A 23,046-nucleotide genomic window follows, 5' to 3' on the forward strand; every position below is an offset into this window, starting at 1 on the left:
TTGGTTTACAAATATTTCACCTTTTATACTCCTCATTGTCAATCAAGGTTAACATCAAAGCTCAGGAATGATAAAACAAAGAGTTATAGATGAAATTTGAGTGAGGATGAAAAAAATTTAGAACTTCTTAAGCTGTGACATTTGGCATATGTTTTCTTTATCAAGTGACAACCCAATATTGGCATATTGTATTTGCTGCTGAAATTCTGAGGAAATCAGATTTTTTTAAGCTCTCCATATCTACCTAAACGTGAGATACCTCTCAAGATTAAAGGAATTTGTGCTTATTTATATCAACTTCATAGAGAGTGGGCTGCTACGAACAGCAAATAAAACAAGTGCAGTCTTCAGTTATGAGCTAACTAAAAAGAGGGGAATATACATAAATAAATAAATATATTTATACACAAATAGACACACAATGTTTCTGCCTTCTCACATAACAAGATAAGCACTTGGGGTGTGATTATTCTTTCTAATTTCGAAGCCACTGAAAAGTTTTAAGGAACATTGGTCTAGAAATGACTCTGAATTTTAAATATATGTTTAAAAGAAAAAGCAGGTTACTATACATGGGAGGTTTGGTTTACATAAGAATATACGATATACATTTTATAGGTACTATGTGTTGTCTCTAAAATCTGTTCTGAAAAATATGTTTGTCCTCTTTGTAAGAGGACGTGTATTGCATATTTTGTCATGTTCATAGGTAGCATCATGGCCAATATTTTATATCTGTACTGATCAAAAAAAGGGTGGGGCAAAATATGAGGAATTATGTGATATTTTTATGGAAAAAGTTTCTATAGATTGCTACTATCGCAGGTTGTAGAAAATCTTTTTGCCTGTTTGTGTAGTTAGAATATTTCTTTAAAATAACAGATGCCAAAAGCCAACACAGACATAGAAACACTCAAGGTTTCAATTGACAAAGTGGGTATTTAATAAATATGTGGTCTTTATGAATACTATTTATATATTCCTTGAATTTAAATTTCATTTGTTTAAGTGATTCCAGAATAAATTTGGCTAAAACATTATTTTAAAACCTAATTTAAAAATCTTTTTTATGAATTGTAGTATCAATATTGTCACCTTCTTTAAAAATTCTACAGAAACTAATTAGCTACATTAATGTAACTTAAGAAATCTAAACTAAAATATTTCACATATTTTTAAGTAAAAATATGTATGACTGTAGTTGGCAATTAATGTAGCAACAATATCTAGCTTTTTTACCTGGTTTATTGATTGACTTCAATTAATGTTTGCCAGCAAGTAAATTAACATAGCACCTGAGGCATAATTCTCTAGGGGCTCTTGGACACTGAGTTCTTCTCATCCTTGCTGGTTTAACTCCTCCTGAGCATATTGCTAGTAGGTACATTTTAATTCAGTCTAGACACGGACATTACCCATGACATTAATGACAGGTCATTTACAGCAAACTCATGTTTCACTGCAGAGATGTCTCTTTAAGTGACATCTTATCAATAGCAATTCAATTAGTCAAACCTGAGACTATGAGATGGTGCTTACACTGTGTCACATAGTGCTCTTTGAATTTGCATTTGAAATGCCCCATTAGTCCCCCTCCATACACCGCATATAAACATGGGTACTGAAGTTTTAATTTCAGATATTTCTTGTTTGGATTTTACTTTTACCCTGTTTTCAAAGGATTAGATATGGATTGAAAAAATGCATTTTTTTCCCTTCATAAGAAATATAGGTACAAATATGTATGGCTTAATTAAAAGCATCAGAAAAGCCTTGCTGTTGGCAAAAAGAATGGAATATTGTAAAAGGTAATTTTTTTCAGAGATAATGCCAATAAAATATTAAAACTAAAATACATGATAAAATATGGAATATGTGTACAATAAAATCAATTTTATTTCATACTTATCAGAAGTATGGACTTGGTTATGGCATAATCATAACGATCATACAAGCTGCCCTATTATTTTTCTACATGAAGCATTTATCTATATGTCAGACATTATAATATAGATTTGAATCTCTATATAGTGTCATTACAAATCCAAAAGTATTGTATATAAAGTGTAATCCTGAGAAGCAAGGGTTCGAGAAGGTATGTAACAAATTGCCCCAGAACATTGTGGCTTAAAACTCTTTGATTTATCTCACACTTTCTGTGGGTCAGGAATTCAGGCATGGATTCCCTGGGACACTGTTTCTTGGTCACTCACTAGGCTGCTATCAAGGTCCTATATGAATCCTCAATTTTTAAGTTAACTCAGGTAGTTGTTAGCAAGTATACTAGACTGAGGAACTCCATTTCTTGCCAGCTGTTGGCCAGAGGTGTCCCTAAGTTCCTTGCCTCTTGTCCCCTTTGCATGGCATCTTACCACCAAAGCCAAGAAGATAATAAAGAGAGTCTGTTAGCAAGACGTAAGTCTCAGTGTTTTGTAACCCGGACATGGACATGTCATCCCCTCAACTTTGCCATATTCTGTTTATTGAAAGCAAGTTACTCAAGAAGAGAGAATTATGCAATGCCAGGAACCCCAAGGGCTGGGAATCCCAGGGGAAAGTGAGTATCAGCAGCCATTTTGATGCTGCTTGTTGTAGTGCGAAACATTAATAGTTTAGAAATACAAAGAACTAATCAATATGTTTAAAGTAAGTTTTGAGTCTCTTAATTGTCTATGTTTCAGTCCATTAACCTTCTTAAAATAAAATTTAAAATGTAAAGAAAATGAAAATAATTCCAATGTTGTTCTTTACCCTAAATGGAGTCAAGGAGGTAAAATAAAAGAGCAAACAATATACTACAATAACAGGCATGGGGGTCTAGAATTAAGGCTTAGACACAGCATCAAATGGCAGTGACATGCTAAACAAAACAAGTGAGCAATCAAGACTCTAAAAGATGAATACAGATTTAGGACAGCTATAGTTTAAACCAAGATCATCTATCTGTCTATGTATCTATCTATCTATCTGATAGAATCTTGCTCTGTCACCAGGCTGGAGTGCAATGACAGGATCTCGGCTTACTGCAACCTCTGCCTCCCGGGTTCAAGCGATTCCCCTGCCTCAGCCTCCTGAGTGGCTGGTCTACAAGTGCGTGCCACCACACCTGGCTAACTTACCGTATTTCAGTAGGGACAGGGTTTCACCATGCTGGTCAGGATGATCTCAATCTCCTGACCTTGTTACCTGCCCACCTAGGCCTCCCAAGGTGCTGGGATTACAGGCATGAACCACCACACTCAGCTAAGATCCTTTATTAGTACAATTTACTAGAAAAATACAGGTATCACCAAAGTGTCTTATAAAAACATTTATTTCTAATCTATGAAAGGCAGTCAAATGCTTTATTTCTGTACTTCTGTCAGTGTTGGAGTAACTCAAGTGATATTTCTCATATAATAATTTAATCCTTAACTCAACTTGACTTAGAATAGTAAAGATAATATTTGTAACTGAAAATAAACCTTATAGAAACAAATCTGGAAATTACTTTTTAAGTTTTGGTTTTATATTACTGAGAACTGTTTTCTTCTACATTTTACAGTATGCTTAAATTGAAATATTTTTTATTAATATGGCTTTTAATATTGACCATAGATGTCAAAGCATTACAATATCTAAAACAACGAATTCCAATATGACTCATGTATTAACTTAGTGTAAAATCCATAGAGTTAAATCATATCAAGTGCATATGTCCAATCTTCTTAAGTTTGGAAAACATGTTTTTAAGGAGTAGGGGCTAATTTATTCACCTATAAATTTGTCTTGAGGATTTTGGAAGTATTATGAAGTGCATCTAATCATCTTCAAATTGCCTATAAAATATTGTCATTTTGTTATTTCAAGGTTCTTTTTTATTATTAAAATGAATCTGATTAAAATAGTCTTGAGGGAACATCAACTCACATTTCAAAACCATCGTATAATTCAGCAGAAATGTCAGAGAGTTGATAGACTCTGCCGCAGGACAAAGAGTTAGCATGGAAAGTAAGTTCACCTTTGATCCCAAGGGAAAGAAGAATGCCTGCAGGTCATAAGCAAGGGCATTCCCATAACACATTCCATCTGTTTAATCCTTGTACAATCCAAGATTGTCACGGGAATGGCGGCAGGGAGGAGGGCAAGTGGTATTGGTGTAGACTGTGCTTTCTTATAGACAGAAAAATGTATAACAGTATATTTAACAAAAAATACCTGTGGTTGGTGGTTAAAATTATTTAAACATTATCCATTTGGCATATTACTCAACAAATCATTGTCTTTTAAATATATTAACTGTATGTCAAATGCAGTACTGTGAGCAGTACCTGTGATTATACATGAAGTAGATGGTGCCTGTTCTCCAGACTCTGGGCATATGTGACCTCTCTGCCTGGCATCAATGATGATCTGGATGATGGAATGTGCTGCCTATTATTATATATCTAGATGCCATTTCTTCCAGCCAGTGAAGATAAAAATTTTGAATGATAGGTGGAAAGAATAGGAGGTTGCACATATTTAAGGAAAAAAAAACAAAGCCAACTGCTGAGTAAGTGACTTCAGTTTAAATTTGTTATCAGCACTTGTGAAAGTTACAGATTATCTCTTACTGAGTAGAGAGGGCTTCACTGTGCAACAGGAGCTTTTTGTGAAGAGGGTAGTAATTTGAATAACCAGTTACTCTGGTTTTACAAAATGCTAGATAAAAGCAACAGTTGGCAATTGAACTGTGATGTCTTCATTAATGCCTGTGGACCTCAAGAGGATATCACTATCAAAATGTATATCGTAAACTCTTTTGGGGTACAAGGCATCATTGCTTTTACCTCTATGTTGTGATCAAGTGAAAGTGGAACACAATGAAATGATAGCTGGAAATTAGACAGGACAGAGTGAACTGAATTACTTAATTGCAACCTTGGATTTCCAAAGACTTATGAGAGGTCAATTTATATTGCAGTTTTCCTGTACATCCTTGAGCTACTGATATACACCATTAGATGTACCATATCTTTGATTTTAACTTTTAACATTTTAAAAGATAAAATATTCTTCAGTTTCCTTAAAATATTTAGTAATATTACTTTTAAAATGTTTCCTGTAGTACATTTTCCCAATGAATAACAATAAAAACATCTTCCTGACTTGCCCAGTGATTTCACCTGATCTTGAAAAATAATGTTTTGCAAATATTACGAGATTCTAAATGTTTCAATGCAAAAGCCTACAGGAAGACCATTAGAATCATTCTTGTTAACTGTCACAGTATATTTTTAATGTAATCTTATACTAGTTTTGCCTTGATAAACATTTTTGGAGGATGAGAGGCTTTACTTTTATATTTTTAAACATTGGTAATTCTATGAAAGTTCTCCCCTTCACGCTTCTGATATACATGGAAAATATTAATGATGCATCATGTTATTCTTCCCCAGGACTCTGATCTAGTCTTCAAATCCTTAGCATTGGGTTCTAACTTGACACCATTAATTACAGTCAGTAATTATAGTAAACGCTACTTCTCATCCTGCATTTCAATTTTGTAGGGGGATAAAGTTAAACATGTCATAGATAGTGATGATACTGTATCATTTGATATTTTCAAAGATCTACTTAATTAAATTTGAAAGTGGGCCTAGAAAAAAGTGAGCATAGGTATTTGCTTACCATGTGGATGTTTGTTATTAAGTTTGGTGACAATAATGTGTCAGTCCAGAATGTTTGATAGTTTTCTCCTATTTCTAAAACCAATATTCGAATCACTGACTTGACCAAAAATTAATGAGTTTTATGAGGATTCATTATAAGAGACTGTTTTAGTATTTTTTTTTTAGTTTTTTTAATGACATAAACAGTGTCTCATAGTTTTCTTCAAAGTTTACATCAAATGTCCTACTGTAATTGTTTATTTAAAATTGTTTCTCTATTTAAAAATAAATTTTTATGCAATACAGGAGAGTAATTTTCTCCATAATTATGGCATGGCACAGCAATGATTTAACACAGGGGTTCTTGTCATCCACAATAACTGTTTAGAATTCAATTTGTGCTTGCTGCATTGACTATCAATATCAAGAGAATGCATGAACTTGGATAAGGGGGAACAAAAGGTGCATCTTTATTTTCACAAGTTCCCATTAAATTTAGCAATTCCTTAATTATGTATGTGACCAATAAACCACAGTATTGTATGGCAGGATCTGTGACGTTAGCATCCATAGAGATCTCCCATATTTCCAAAGAGCATTGTGAATGCAACGGAAATCTTGAACATACTTTGTGTTCATCACGAATTTGAAATCACTGCAGTTATTAGACTCTCTCTTGTTATTTAATGTAATAATAAACACATTGTTCAAGTTATTTATGGCTGGAAAACCACATAAGAATTTAGGATCTTAAAGGAATTTATAATTTCTTACAGTTCATTGGTTGGACTGGACTTAACTGAATTGCCCTGAGGTCCCTCTTATGAGGTGCCGGTCAGAGTCAATTGGAACTGCAGTATGTAAAGGCTCGGCTGAACTGGATGTTCAATGTGGCTCACTAATTTCACTGGCAGTTGATGTTGGCAAGATGCTAGTAGTAGCTCAGTTGGTGCTGAAAACCAGAGCACCTACTCAGTATCTCTCTGTCCTATTGTGCCTGAATTCCTATAAAGAATGTTGCAAGAGGTCCCTTGGTCCAAGAGTTCAAGGCAGAAGCTGCTAAGCTTTTTATGACAGATCCTTAATATGTACTCCATCTATGAATCAACATGGGAGGACTTTAATAGAGAGCAGGAATACTGGGAAGTCTGATTCATTGGGGGTCATCTTTGAAGAACAGCCACTTTTCTTAACAATTTTATTATCTTAATGCAATTTCAAAATTTTTAAAAACTTTCTCATCATGTATTACAGTTTTCTTTGCAGTGTTACATTTTTATAGTACACATTTGTAACCTTTATTCTAAAAATGTCTCTAATCTTTACCCAACTACAAAAAGGATCTATGTTCTACCTCAAGAATTGGGGAACCCTGGTAAAACAGAAATATGATTTAATAGCACAATATTTAGTTTTTCTGAGATAAATATTTGAAAAACTCATATAAAAATCATTTTACTAATTTTTAATAAACTTCAAAAGTATTTGTTTTATTAATATAAATTCATTGAGCACTTAATTTTTGTAAGGCATTTAGAAAATGTTGATTACAATGCTGAATTGTTTTTTTCTTTTTGAAGATCCACACTCTGCATAAGTTCATGTGCTTTTTGTAATGTGATATGAAAGCTACATAACTTCAAAATTGTAGTCTCTATATTTCTTTGGATGCCAAGAAGGTCAGAACTATATGTTGTGGTTCATTGCAATGATCATCTTCCCATTAAAATTGGATAATGCTTCTATTTTAGCATTATAAAGGCTATTATATTTACATATTATGTATAAAGTTTACTCCTTCACAAAAATTCTCCTTCTGAAATGTTGAATAAAAATGCCCTTTTGTCTTGATATTTATTGCATGAGTAAGTATCTCAGAATAATTATGTATGGTTCAGAGAGATTTAATAATTTTAGCCTATTATATGGGTGGAATAAGATTTAATTTAATAAATGCTTAATGGAAACTAGACATTTCATTAAAATGAACCCAAATTAATGTTATTGAAAATAGTAGACTGCTTAAGTATAATTTAGCATGTGCAGATGTTCTAAGTTAGCATGAATTAGAATTTTTCTACCTTTGTTCTATTTTTTTTTTTTTTTTTTTTTTTTTTTTTTTTGCCAACTAGTTCATTTTAGACTAGTTCCTTAGAGCTGTACTTCAATTCTCAAAGAAGCTCATACATCATATATTTTTGACTTTTCTTGCCAAAAACCATTCTGGATCTGCCATTGAGTATAAATAATGTCTTTATTTTTTACACACACTCAGCAAGACATTTATGCTTGCTGCAGTGACAATCAATATTCTTTCTCTAATATATACCTTCTGCTTCAGTATTTCTTTTAGTTCAACAAGTGACCAATAAAAAAATTAATGTATATCCAGGTTACAAAATCTTGAGCTGAAATTAATTTTATAGAACTGTTTACAGTGGCTTGATATTGTCATAAATGTATAATGTCATCAGTTTTCTCTCCAAAATTCAACATTATTATTTGTGAATGCCACATGTTCTTTTTATTGCTTAATGGGAAATCTTTAAATTTTACTTTTAACCTTTTTTAGCAAATAAGAAATACTCTATTTCCATGTCTACTTCCTATTTGTGACTGCAGGTTATGCATTATCCTTAGCATGTTCAACTTATTTTATCTTTTATTCCTTAGACACAGTATGGAGGAGATAAATAATTACACTATGGTTTATCACTGTGACCAATAGATGGTTATAACACTATGATAAATAGCATAATTAATGGGGAGAAAAATTAAATAATGGAAACATCCCATTATGGCTTGTTAGGATATTCTTTCCTGAATATAATTTATGGTTATGTATCCCCTGGCATATTTTAACACCCCAAAACTCAAAGCTAAGTGCAAAACATGTCATAAAGCTGGATACATTTACATACAATGTTAAAAAATATTATTTCTCAATTCTTAAATTGTTTTATTGTTGAATAATTTGGAACATATCTGTACTTAACAGTAATCATATTATCTCATTGAAATGTGTTCTGAACATTATGCTTAATAAAAATTTACTATATTTAAGATAAAAAGTTTTCTTAATATTAGAATTTCTTTTCATACAATAAATTAGCACCAATAATAAAATAATGCTATAAGCAGACATTTGTAAGCAACTCAAGTTTGTTGTTAAAATCATCCATCTCATCCATCTCCTTTTTTCTGACTAACTACAATCTCCTGAAACTCCTTTGACACTACCTCCATTTTCACTCCCCAATTAATTGTTTCCTTCATTCCTTTGCCTCTTTCTGATGTCCCACTTTATCCTTCCAAGGATCATGCTACAGGAAGAATTGGTGAGACTTTCCAAAAGTCAAAAAGCATTGAAACATAGCTTCATTCTCCTTCCATTTCTTTCTCACTTAACCCACAGAAAAATACACACACAAAAGCCACACACACAGATATGAAAACATCTGAATGCATTCACACACAACCACATAATCTAGTGTAACTGTGCTTAGTCTTTCTCTAATTTTTTTTAAGAATAGCACTAAGTTTCAAAAAATTCAAACACACACTTCTAACATATGCATTATGTAGCATGCACAAAATAGCAGTCGATAGAAAGTTCTGTAGTACAGATAATACCTTTGCAACTGATGAAACTGATTGAACTAAGTACAAAAAGATGTGTGAAATATTCAGGAAAAATGATATTTTCTCAAATTATTTTCTAATCTTTTTGGAAATGTGGATTTTCATTTTAAATAATGAGACCTTGAATTGGTCAAACACATCTGTCAATTAATATTTATTTCATGCAATATATTTTTCCTGGCTCACCAAGATTGTTCAGGGTTTACAAAATTTTAAAGATAGCCAAGCTAAAATGCAATTGTCTGGCATTTTGTCATTCTAGCAGAAACAAAAGTGTATGTTTTCTCAGTGCCTTTTGGAAGATTAAACTTATCAATTTAAGTAGATTCAGAGATGCTATTTATAAAATTATATTCTCTTGAGAAATGAAATAGGTAAATTATTCTAACTATTCTGAGCTCCAAATTCAGAAAAAAAAAAAAAGCTTTATTGACAAGGTTTTAGACAAAATAGCCACATTTAAAGTATAATATACTTACTAAAGTATATTATGTATATACTTTAATATATACATAATATATATAATATACTTACTAAAGTATAAAGTATATATAATATACTTACTAATGTATAAAAGTATGTATATACTTACTAAAGAAAAGTAATTTGGAGAATTATAACACTAGTTTTTGAAGATAAGAGCAATCAAAATTTGTAAATTGCTTTTTTTCTGCTTTGGGTTTTTATTGTCATTCTTTTCATTAATCTTCTCTGTAAAATAGATTAATTATAAACAGAATACATATCCATATCAAAAGTCATCAAAAAAATTTCATGATTAGGTATCTAGTTACTTCTTTGTTCAAAATTCTGAGTTGTATATGCCACTGGTAATATTTACATATTTTATTACAATTAAAATGTTTGCCTTCACCTGATTTTTTCACCTTTATCAACAAAATATCATCAAAATTTTTAAAAGTTAGTGTGACTTCAGACATCTCTTTAATAACCTAGTCAGTTTTAATCCTTATTTTGGCATGCTATGTTATTAAATTATTTGTGGTTTATCAATTTTACCTGCTGTCTTCCATTTCTTGTGCAGCTGGTATTACAGACTGAGGACCAACATAATTGATATCAGGTCATGTAATATCATATTTGTTACATATTCACATTTTCCATTGACAGAATGATTATTTCTTTCTAATGTTCTATGCCAGAACTAAAACATACACAACCTGCTCCCGTTACAGCCCAGAATCTTTGCAAATTTTTCATATTATTGTTTCGTTAAATTAATGAAAAATATATTTACTTAGTTATAAAACTACCACTAACAAAAATGAGAACATATAAGTGCTTTACTGTACAAAAACCAAGTTTGAAAGCTAAGCTTTGGGATTTACAGAATTTACTGTTCAATTTATCTATATCACATGCCGAAATTATTTCAGAATATGTACTATTTCATAATGCATCTATTATTCACACACTTACTTAAACCATCTTGATACTGGGTGTATATTCTGGGGCACCTCCCTTAAATTAACATGGTTCATATGCTTATGTCCTATAATGTAATATAAAACAATAATACCATTCTATACCTTCATAGAAGGCTACCTTTATAACTTTTTATAAAGTAGAATTTGGCTCAAAACATCTTGAGCTGTATGTTTATCTCCTTGGAGAAAATAATTTCATTCTATTTTACTCACAAGGAAATAGCAGAGTCACATTAAGATTCCTATACATATTTTAGAGTTATTTTCATTAGTGGGAACTGGGAATGTCTACATCCAGAAAATACCTATATATTAATACCTATAGAGAATAAGTTAAATACATTTTGGTTCTTCTATTTAAATATAAGTCTGTCTGGCCATTTAAAAAGAATCTTGTTGAGAAATATTAAAATCGTAGTGTATTTCTTGAAGTATAATTGAGCAAAAATAGCACAAATACGTGACACATAGCATGAATTACATAATTATAATACATTTCAACCCTGAGCAGACATACCTTGGAGAGCCTATAGACTCGGTTCCAGACCATCACAATAAAGTAAATATCACAACAAAGTGAGTCATGTGAATTTTTTAGTTTCCCCGCACATGTAGAAGTTATGTTGACATAATACTGTAGTATATTAAATGTGCAAGAGCATTATTTCTAAAAAAAAAAAAAAATACATATGTTGATCTAAAGTACTTTATTGATAAAAAAATTGCTAAGCCTTCATAAACTTGTACTTTTTGCTGGTGGAGTGTCTTGCCTCCATATGGATGGCTGCCGATGGATCAGGGTGATGGTTGCTGAAGGTTGGGGTGACTGGCAGTTTCTTAAAACAAGGAGGTTTGCTGCACTAATTGATGCTTTCACACACAAAAAAATTCTCTGTATCCTGCAATGATGTTCGACAGAATTTTACACACAGTAGAATGCCTTTTAAAATTAGGTTCAATCCTCTCAAACCATGCCACTGCATTATCAACCAAGTTGACGTAATATTTTAAATATTCTTTTGTCATTTCAACAGTGTTTACAGCATCTTCACCAAGAGTACACTCCATCTCCAGAAACCATTGTCTGCTCATTCATAAAAAGCAATTTCTCATCTTTTAATATTGTATCATGAGATTGTAGTAATTCAACACATCTTCAGATTTCACTTCTAATTCTAGTTCTATTGTTATTTCAACTCCATCTGCAGTCATTTCCTTCTAATGACTTACTCTTATAAGTAACCCAGGAAGGTTAGAGTCAACTCCTTCCAAACCTTTGTTCATGTTTACATTTTTATCTTCTACCATGAATTAAGAATGTTCTTGATGGCATCTTAGTGAATTTTCTTCCAGAAGATTTTCAATTTACCTTGCCCAGATCAATCAGAGAATCACTGTCTATGACTACCATAATGTTATGAAGTGTATTTCTAAAATAATAAGATTTGAAGGTCAAATTTGCTCCTTGATTCGTAGGTTGCAGAAAAAAAAAATGTGTTAGCAGACAGAAAACAACATTAATCTCTTTGTACATTTCCATTAGAATTCTTGGGCGACTAGATGCATTATAATAAGTAGTAGTTGAAAGGGATCTTTTTCTGAGCAATAAATCTCAACAGTGGTCTTAAAATACTCAGTAAATCATACTATAAACAGATGTACAATGATCTAGGATTTGTTTTTTTTTTTTTTCATTTATAGAGCTCAGAGAGAATATATTTTGCATAATTCTTAAGGGCACAAAGATTTTTTGGAATGATAAGCCTTGGCTTCATCTTAAATTCACTGGCTGCGTTAGCCCCAGTCAGTCTGTTCTTCCAAGCTTTGAAGCTATTTATTGACTTCTCTTCTCTAGCTATGAAAGTCTGAGATGACATTTTTTTTTTCCATTTGAAGGCTGCTAAGTCTACAGTGAAAATCTGTGGTTGAGCATAGCACCTGCATCAGTGATCTTAGCTAGATCTTCTGAATGACTTCTGCAGCTTTTCATTATATTAGATGCTTCGCCTTGCACTTTTATGTTATGGAGACAACTTATTTCCTTAAACCTCAGGAACCAACTTCTGCTAGTTTGCAGTTCTCCTTCTTTAGCTTTCTCCCCTCTCTCAGCCTTCATAGAATTGAGTACAGTTAGAGCCTTGCTCTAGATTAGGTTTTGGCTTAAGGGAATGTTGTAGCTTGTTTTCTATTCACATCACTAATTTTTTTTTCCATATCAAAAATAAGGCTGTTTTACTTTCTTATCCCTGTGTTCACTGGAGTAGTCCTTACAATTTTCTTTAAGAATTTCTGTTTGTATTCATGACTTGGCTAACTTTTTTGGTACAAGAGGCATAGCTTTCAGCCCATCTCAGATTTTGTCATGCCTTCCTAACTAAGCATAATCATTTCTGGCTTTTTGATTAAAATGAGAGATATGCAACTATTCCTTTCACTTAAACATTTTAGAGGTCTTCGTAGGGTTGTTAATTGTTCTGTTTTCAATATTGCTGTGTCTCAGGGAATAGGGAGGCCAGAAAGTAGGAGAGAAACAGCAGAATGACTAGCTGGGTCAGTGGAGCAGTCAGAACACAGACAGATAACATTGATCAATTAAGCTTTCTGTCCCATACGGGCAAAGTTCATGGTGCACCCCCCAAAAAAAATTACACTAGTAATGTCAAAGGTTACTGACCACAGATCACCATAGCAGATATAATAAGAAGTTTGAAATATTGCAAGAATTTCCAAATGTGACAGGAAGGGAAAACATACTGTAAGAAAAATGACACCCACAGACTTGCTCAACATGAGTTGCCACAAAACTTCAATTTGAAAAAGTGCAATATTTGTGAAGCTATAAAGCAAATTTCAATAAAAGAAGGCATGCCTATTGTGTGTGTTGTGGGGGGGTAGTAGTAACATTAGCAAGAGCAGTAGCATTAACAGAAGAAAATAAGTCCAGCATAGTATCATCAGTATTGTTAATGCTTATCACTGTATGGTTAGATATGAGGAGAATTTTAAACTTTTCTTTTTCACACCTATTTTAAAATTTACCACAAAAAAATTACTGTTTCTCATCAGAGCAAAAACAAAACCCCAAAAATTAAATGCAATTTAAATAATGACTTCTGAGGTAAATTTATTCTTACATGTAATCTCTGTGTGTAATTATAATGTCTTACTTAACATCTTCAGCGATTTTTTGTAACTTACTAAACTTTTATATACATTAGTTCATTTGCTTGTACAACATAACAAGTCGATGAACAGTATAGTTCAGCTATTATTCACTGTATTAGCACAAAGAAACTGAGCCACAGGGTTCAATGACTTCTATAGCAGAGCTGTCGATGAATCCAGGACTACAGAGGTCCAACTACTGCAAGATCCACTATGCCACTTCAGGACTTACAAGATTCATATTCTTTACATTTTATCTGAAGTAAATAAAACAGTTCTATTCAGTATGGTTTTTCAATTTATCATGAGTAAATTATTATGGAAAAATATAGAAAGGTTCTCAGTATCCATTCATTTTATTCACTCATAAATTCAGTAGCTCTTATTTACAACTCATTACGAGGTGCTTTACTCAGGGATAATGGTTAAAAGATCCTTTATACACTGGGCCTGGCATCATCAAGTTCAAACTACCAGAAGAACAAAATTCATTTGTTATAGATATCATATCATATAGATATGATATATAGATATCATATAGATATCATATCATATAGATATATTTAAATTTATAAGATTAATAATTGTTGAAAAGTAGGTTCATTTGCCTCTATACCAAATATCTACTGTCTGATATATGACTTAGAACACTCGAACCAAAATTATATGCTACTCTAATCTAGTTTTTTATTTAATTTCATTTCATTCTCTCTCAACACTCAGCCATTAGATTAGTATTTTACACAATTTTACTATAGTTTTATTTATATTCTTAACGATTCTCTTGCACATTATTATTCTGTTTAAAACTTTCTTTCAGGGTCATATTCTTTCATTTCAAACTGTATCTTTAAAAGTTCCTTTAGGCCATTTTTGGATGGGAAATGCTTGCACATTTCGTTTATCTGCATAAATCTTTATTTCACTTCGTTCCTGAAAAATGATTTTGCTGCAAATACTGTTTGGTGAACTTGTTAGACTGTTTTGTGAACTTGTTTGGTGAACTTGTTAGACTGGCTTCCATTTTTGCTGCTGAGTAGTTTGCTGATATTTGTGTGTGACAGGTCCTTAATTTCTGGCTGCTTTAAGATTGTGTGTCCACACGTGTGTGTTGCAGTTTCACTACAAGATGTCTAGGTGTGAGTTTCTTTTTTAAATCATAACTAGATAGTGTACCTGTAGCTTCATGTGTTTTATCAGTTTTGAAAAATTCTAAGTCATTATGTCTTTGAGCTTCCTATTAGGTCTATGCTAGAGTTTCTCAAGTCATCTTCCATATCTCTTTTCCTTTTTGCTAATATATATCTTCTTCCTTAATCTGTGTTGTGTCAATTATTTCTTCAACTCCTTTATTGGTTCATAAATTCTCATGTCAGCCCTATCTTTCTTCATTCAGAGTGCTATAACAAGTTTCATAGACTGGATGGCTTATAAACAACAGAAATTTATTTCTCACAATTCCAGAGGCTAGGAAGTCCGAAGTAAAGGCACCAGCAGATTCCGTGCCTGGTGAGGGTCAACTTCCTGGTTTTGCAGAAAGGTGAATTTAGTCTTGCTGTATCCTCAAATGGTGAAAAAACTGAGCAAGGCAACTGTCCGGAGCCTCTTTTATAAGGACAGTAAGCCTATTTTAATGGTAATTGAAGCAATGATCTAATAACCATCAAAGGCTCCTAATAGCATTACCTTGGTGATTAGGTTTAAACATTTGAATTTGGGATAGGAGGAGGGACACAAACATTGAGAGCATAACAAAAGTGATTTTATGCAGAATCTAGTTATAGTAACATCCAGTGTCTAGTGTCTAGTAAAAGTAGTTGTCTGACCCATTGATAGTTTTTATCTCTTGAGATATGTATATTTATTATATTAATGTTATTTTTGATATCAGTATATATTGTAAACCTTTTTTCTGAAATTGTAATTGTCTAATATTTTAAAACCTTTTTCTCTATAATTTATTTTCTGCCATTTGTCTATCACACCCATATGAAAATTTTTTGTACACCTACTTGCTAAAATATGTAGCTACTGATTTCTGTTCTAAATATATATTTAAAACATAATTACATATCAGACTAATTGTATAAGCTATTAAAAAACTAGACAAGTTTATATTTTAGCTGTAATATAATAGGATAGGTCATTCTAGAGAACAAATTAAGATCTTGGAAAAAGAATTGAGATTATGTAGGATACATATTGACATGAGAAATGGTTCTTAAATATCAGTCATGCATGTTTGTTTACACTGATGTTGTTTTGTTTTGCTTAAGTTAAAATAAGTGTTTTGTGGGTCATGTACTTTCTAAACATTTGCTGAAGTTAGAATCTGTCTATTTTATGGATTATTTACTTCCTACCTTTTACATTTAAGATTAGTGTGTGTGTATGTGCCTGTGAGTAGCAGAAGTTTGATTTATATTTGTGTTCTCTATTTTCCTTTTGGCAATTGAATTTATCCAGAAAATTTTTGACTCTGATAATCACTGGTATAAAGAAAAAAAAAAATACAACACCCCCACCATGAGTTTAAATCTTTCTTCTCCTATTCATCAATTTTGTTTCTTATTTGTTTTGTTATATTTTTCAAGACAAGGTGTGTCTCTATTGCCCAGGCTGGAGTGCAGTGGCATGATCACAGCTCACTGCAGCCTTAGTCTCTTGGGCTCAAGAAATCCTTCCACCTCACTGTCCTGAATAGCTGAGACTCCACATGCACAAAACACCATGCTTGCGTAATTCTTTTTAATATTTTGGAGAGACAAAGTTTCACTGTGTTGCCTAGGCTGGTCTCAAACTCCTGGGCTTACCCAAGTCTCTTACCTTTGTCTCTCAAAGTGCTGTGATTGCAGTGTGAGCCCATCATCCCCTGCCAGTTTTGTTTCTTGAACAAAATACTTGTCCTTTTTTTCCTTCATGTAGAGACACAAAATTTTACTGCTATTCTCAGGATTTTCAGCTGGGCTTGAAAACTAAATTGACATATAACAGATCAAAATGAGAAAAACACGCACATTTATTTAATTCATGGTTTTTTTGTGGCAGAGGCACCTTCATAAGAAAATAAAGACTCAAAGATGCAGTTAATGTTGAAACGTTTTATACAGAATTGGGGGGGAAAAATACTACATTGTGAAAAGAATTAAATTATATAGGGAAGCTAAAAGAAGAAAACAGTTATTTTATTAGAGTCTGGAAAGAATCCTCTCCATCTCATCTTCTCAATCTTGATAAGAATGCCACTTTAATCCTTGTATAGGGAGGGCAGCTTTCATGTGAAATTTCCTCTCCTGCTTTTAAGAAACAGAGTGATGCTCAGAGTGATGTTGTACCTGCTGTTTATCAAGTGCCATTAGCATCAAATGGTCAATATGCCACAGCAGCATATTTTATGGTGGCATAATCTTAACTCTTTCATCAGTTTCTTAAAAGGCAAAACAGAATACCACCCCTTGTATGAGAATTTAAAATCAACGAAAAAGTCCACTTAGCGATTGTTTGGAGCTAATATAAATTATGTTATACTCTTCTTACTTTTGCAATTTTAAGATTAGTTGTTTATATTTTTCCAAATAACTTTGGATCATTTATGTAAATTACCAGTGTTTTGATTGGCCTAGTTAAATTTCAGCATTAAAAAATTATTTTTGGCCAAGTGCGGTGGCTCATGCCTGCTGCCACTATTCAATTACCTTTCACCAGATCCCTCTCACAACGCTTGGGAATTCAAGATGAGATATGGGTGTGGACACAGCCAAACTATATCTATGACTCAATAGGATTTATCTCAGATATGCAAGAATGGTTTAACATTTAAAATTTAATTAATGTAATTTATCACATCAACAGGATAAAGATGAAAAGCAACATAACCGTATCCATAAATACAGAAAAAAAAATGCCAAATCCAACACTATTAATGACAAAAATGCTCAGTTATATAGGAACAGAGGACAACTTCAATTTGATAAAGAATAACTACAAAACATTTATCCACAAACGCATAGTTAATCTTGAGAAACCAGAAAGTTTCCAATTAAGATTAGAAATAAAGCAATGATGCCCATTCCCACCACTTGTTTTCAGTATTATTCTTGAAGTTCTAGCTAAAGCAACAAAACAAGAAAATAAAAGGTGTGCTGATTGGGAAGTAAAAAAAATGTAAAACAGATGACAGACGTGTTTGTATAGACAAACTATATAGATAGAAAATGTGGAAGAATCAACAGAAAGCTTCTGGGGAATGGCTTGAACCGGGGAGGCAGAGGTTGCAGTAAGCCAAGATCGTGCCATAGCACTTTAGCATGGGTGGCAAGAGTGAAACTCTGTCTCAAAAGAAAAAAAAAAAAAAAAAGGAAGTTATTTTGTACATATTGTCAAACTTATTCTAAGGTTTATATGAAAAGGCAAAGGACCTAGCAGAGCCAACAGAATTTAAAAAAAAAATGAAAAAGAAAATCCTTGGGTGACTGATACTATCCAAATTCAAAACTAACTATAATGTTACAGTAATCAAGATGATGCAATATTGGTAAAAGGACAAACAAATAGATCCGTGGGAAAAAAGAGAGCCCAGAAATACAGCCACATAAATAAATATGGCAATCTAATGTTTTACAAAGGAGCACAGACAAAGACAACACAATGGAGAAAAGTCAATCTTTTAAACAAACGTTGCTAGAATAACTGGACGTCCCCATAAGAAAACTAAGTAAATCTAGACAGGGACTGTACAGTATTCAAAAAAGATAACTAAAAATAGTTCACAATATAAATGCAAAATGCAAAACTAAAACTCTTAGTTTGTAAGAGAAAATCTAAATGGCCTTGGATTTGGCAGTGACTTTTTAGATACAACACCAAAAGCACAATTGATGAAAGAAAGAACTGATAATTAATTTAAAAATTATATTTAAAAGTTTTGCTCTGCAAAAGAGACTGTCAAGAGAATGAGAAGACAAGCCACAGAGTGGAATAGTTACAAAAATATCAAAAAGGATTATTATCTTAAATATATAAAGAACTTCTAAAACCTGAGAAGAAAAGCAAAACAACATGATAAAAACAGGACAAAGACCTTAACAGATACCTTATCAAAGAAGATAGACAGGAGGCAAATTAGCACATAAAAAGAAGCTCCATTATTATATGTCATTAGGGAAATACAGTGAACAACAATGAGATCCTGCTATATACCTACTCTTATGATTAAAATACAGAAGACTGGCAATACAAATGCTGATGAGAATGTTGAAAAACAAGAACTCTCATTTATTGCTTGTGGGAAAGTAAAATGATATAGCCACTTTGGAAGACATTTTGGTGATATCTTACAAAACTAAATATACTCCTATTATATGACCTAGTGATCACACTCTGGGTATTTACTCAAAAAACTTAAAAACTTATTTTCATGCAAAAACTTTCACATGAATATTTATAGCAGCTTTAGTCCTAATTGCAAAATCTTGGGAGCAACTAAAGTATCATTAAGTGAAAGGGTACATAAAAGTGTTATTCCAGACAATAGAATACTATGAAGCATTAAATGAGAAAGCTATTAAGTCATGAAAATACATAAAGGAAACTTACATGCGTAACACAAAGTGAAAGAAGCCAATCTCAAAAGGCTTCCAGCTGTATGATTCTAATCGTATGATATCCTGGAAGTCAAACTATGGAAACAGTAGAAAGTTGAATGGTTGCAATGGGTTAGAGGGTATGGGAAAGATGAACAGGTAGAGCACAAAGGATTCTTAAGGCCGTAAAAATATTCTGTATGATACTACAAGGGTGGATTCATGCTGTTATAAATCCGTCTAAAATAGAATATATAACACCAAGAGTGAACTCTAATTTAAACTGTGGACTTCAGGTGATAATGATGTGCCAATGTAGGTTCATCAGTTGTAGCAAATGTAACACTTTGGCGGGAATGTTGATTCTTTGGGAGGCTATGCCCATATGCAGTGGGTATAGGAGATGTCTCTGTACCTTTGTCTCAATATTGCTGCTCACCTAAAACTGCTCTTTTCATAAAAGCCACCTTAATTATAGTATGGAAAATATTTTAAAATTATGTAGTCTGCTTTATAGAGTCTACTTTCTATAACAGCCCTGTCCATAGTTATATAAAGTGAGCCATATGGGTAATTTAAGATTAATTTAATTTTAGTAGTATATTTAACATAATATATTCAAAATATCATTTCAAATATAATCAATGCAAAAATAATTAACGGAACATTTAAATTGTTTTTTGTCTTAGGTCTTCAGCATACATTGCGTATTTTACATGTACATCTCAATTGGCACTAGGCAATCACTCAATGTCCATGTGTTGCTGTGTATTGGGCAGTCTGTTGGCTACCATAAGGGGCAATGCAACTCTAAAGTTATTTGATAAATCCAGTTGTGTTTTTTCATCTGTATAATAATAATTAGAATTATGTTTGGCAGCAAGTTTTACAGACTGAAAATAACAATAGCCAACAAGGGGCAGAAATGTATTTCTCTATTTTGTAAATGCCTAGAAATATAAGGTTAGTTGGCTCTGTTCCACAGACTCCATAGGAACTCAGGACTTTTTTTTTTTTTTTTTTTTTTTTTTTGAGATGGAGTTTCGCTCTTGCTACCCAGGCTGGAGTGCAATGGCACGATCTCAGCTCACTGCAACCTCCGCCTCCTGGGTTCAAGCAATTCTCCTGCCTCAGCCTCCAGAGTGACTCAGGCCCTTTTTAGCTCAAAGTTCTGTCATCTCTGTAGAGTCATCCTTGGTGTGATTGTCCAAAATGGCAACAGATATGTCCAGGTAATAAGACAGAAAGAAGGACATCAGTTTTTCACAGAACTAGAAAAAACTATCTTAAAATTCATAAGAAACAAATATAGATCCCAAATATCGAAAGCAGTCCTAAACAAAAACAGCAAACCTGGAGGCATTGCATCACTTGACTTCAGACTATACTATAAGGCCACAGTAACCAAAACAGCGTGGTACCAATATAAAAACAGGCATTTCAACCAATAGATTGGAATAGACTCAAGAAATAAAGCTGCACATCTGTAGCCATCTGATTTTTGACAAAGTTGACAAAAATCAGCAATATGGAAAGGACTCTCTATTCAATAAATGGCGATGGGATAAAGGGCTACCATATGCAGAAGAATAAAACTGGACCTCTATCTTTTACCATGTAAAAAAAAAAATCTCAAGATTAATTAAATATTTAAATGTAAGATCTTAACTATAAGAATCCTAGCAGAAAACTTAGGAAACACCTTCTAAAATGATGGCATTGGAAAAAATTTATGGCTAAATCCTCAGAAGCAATTGCCATAAAAACAAAAATTGAAATTAAAAACAGCATTAACAAACACTCCAGAGAATGGGAGAAAATCTCCACAAAGAATGCATCTGACAAAAGTCTATTATCCAGACTCTATAAGCAACTTAATTGAAAGATCAAAAAACAAATAATCCCATTAAAACGTGGGCAAAAGACATGAATAGACACTTCTAGAAAGAAAACATACAAGCAGCCAACAAATATGAAAAAGTGTTAGCATGACTCATCACCAAAAGTACAAATCAAAATCACAATGAGGTACCATCTCACACCAGTTAGAATGGGTATTACTAAAAAGCCAAACAACAACAGATGCTGGCAAGGTTGCAGAATAAAGTGAACGCTTTTACCTTGTTTGTGGGAATATAAATTATTAGTTCAGCCACTGTGGAAAGCAGTTTGCAGATTTCCTAAATAACTTGAAACAGGACTACCATTTGATCCAGCAATCCCATTACTGGATACATATCCAAAAGAAAATAAATTGTTCTCCAAAAAAAGACACATCCACCCATGTGTTCATCACAGCACTATTCATTATAGCAAAGACATGAAATCAACCTAGATGCCTATCACTGGTGGATTGAATAAAGAAAATGTGGTAAATAAACAGTATGGAATATTATGCAGCCATAAAAAAACAAAATCATGTCCTTTGCAGCAACATGGATGCAGCTGGAGGCTGTTATCCTAAGCAAATTAACTGGAAATCAAATACTACATGTTTTCAATTATGTGTAGGAACTAAACATTGGTTACTCAGGGACTTAAAGATGGCAACAACAGATGCTGGGAACTACTAGAGAGATGAGAAGGAGGACAAAGGCTGAAAAACTATTTGTACTGTGCTCACTACCTGGGTGATAGGATCATTTGTACCCCAAACCTGAGTATCACGCTATAACCCCATATGACAAACCTGCACATATACTCCATCACTCTAAGATAACAATTAAAATTATTTTAAAAAATAGACCAAAGGCAATCAGTAACTACCTTTCAAGTAATGGCCACAGAAGCTGCCATATATCATTTTTGCTTATATCTCATTGGCCAGCACTTAGACCTAGAAAATATCTTTATTGTAGTCAACCAGTTGGCCAACAGAAAACTGAGAGATCTACAATTATGAAAAAAGCATACATCTTAATAAATAGCTCCTATCCAACGCTTTCTCTGAATCCTCACCTATGGACTCAATTATTATAAAAACAGTACTTCTGGTAGATGTGCTTTTGGAAGCCACTGTGAGAGGAGCCAAGAGATCTCAACTTTTCATATGTTGCTTTCTCCATAAAAAATTCATATTTATATAGGGGTCAATGCATCAATTTGATTTAGAATGTTATTGTATTTATGGCACTTCAAGATTTTGAAATGTCAGAAAAATCTGGTTTTCAGATGTCAGACAAACCTGGAAGGCACACAGATCATGCTCTCTTGCCATGTGGGGGACTCCCTATGCTCGTAGTGTGCTGTTTACTAACATATCGTGGAATCCCAGGGAAATTCCATACCATGTATTATTTTTGCACTTCAGGAAGAAACAATCATCATCAATTATAATTTGACCCACAGATACCCTTTAAAGGTGGCATTTTTTTCACTCAAACTTACTGTTTTTATTTTAGATAGTTACATCTTATATTCTACCCATAAATGTTAATGTTAATATGTCATATATACTTGTAAATATATATATTACAAATGTCCCTTCATGATCTTTCTTTGAAAAAAAAACTACACAGTGCATAATTGATGTTATGAATAGGAAGATACATTCTAAATATGCAGATGTTTCTTAAA

The 23,046-nt window shown here is 32.7% G+C and overlaps 1 protein-coding gene across 2 annotated transcripts in view; it reads left to right on the plus strand.

Moving 5' to 3' along the window:
- ROBO1 (roundabout guidance receptor 1) overlaps window positions 1–23,046 on the plus strand; it is a 1,127,367-nt gene that overhangs the window by 40,096 nt on the left and 1,064,225 nt on the right. The gene's annotated exons all lie outside the window — the stretch shown is intronic.

The sequence above is a fragment of the Aotus nancymaae genome, unplaced genomic scaffold (genome assembly GCF_030222135.1).
Source record: "Aotus nancymaae isolate 86718 unplaced genomic scaffold, 86718_ANA_hifiasm-v0.15.2.pri h1tg000022l_1, whole genome shotgun sequence".
NCBI lineage: Eukaryota > Metazoa > Chordata > Mammalia > Primates > Aotidae > Aotus > Aotus nancymaae.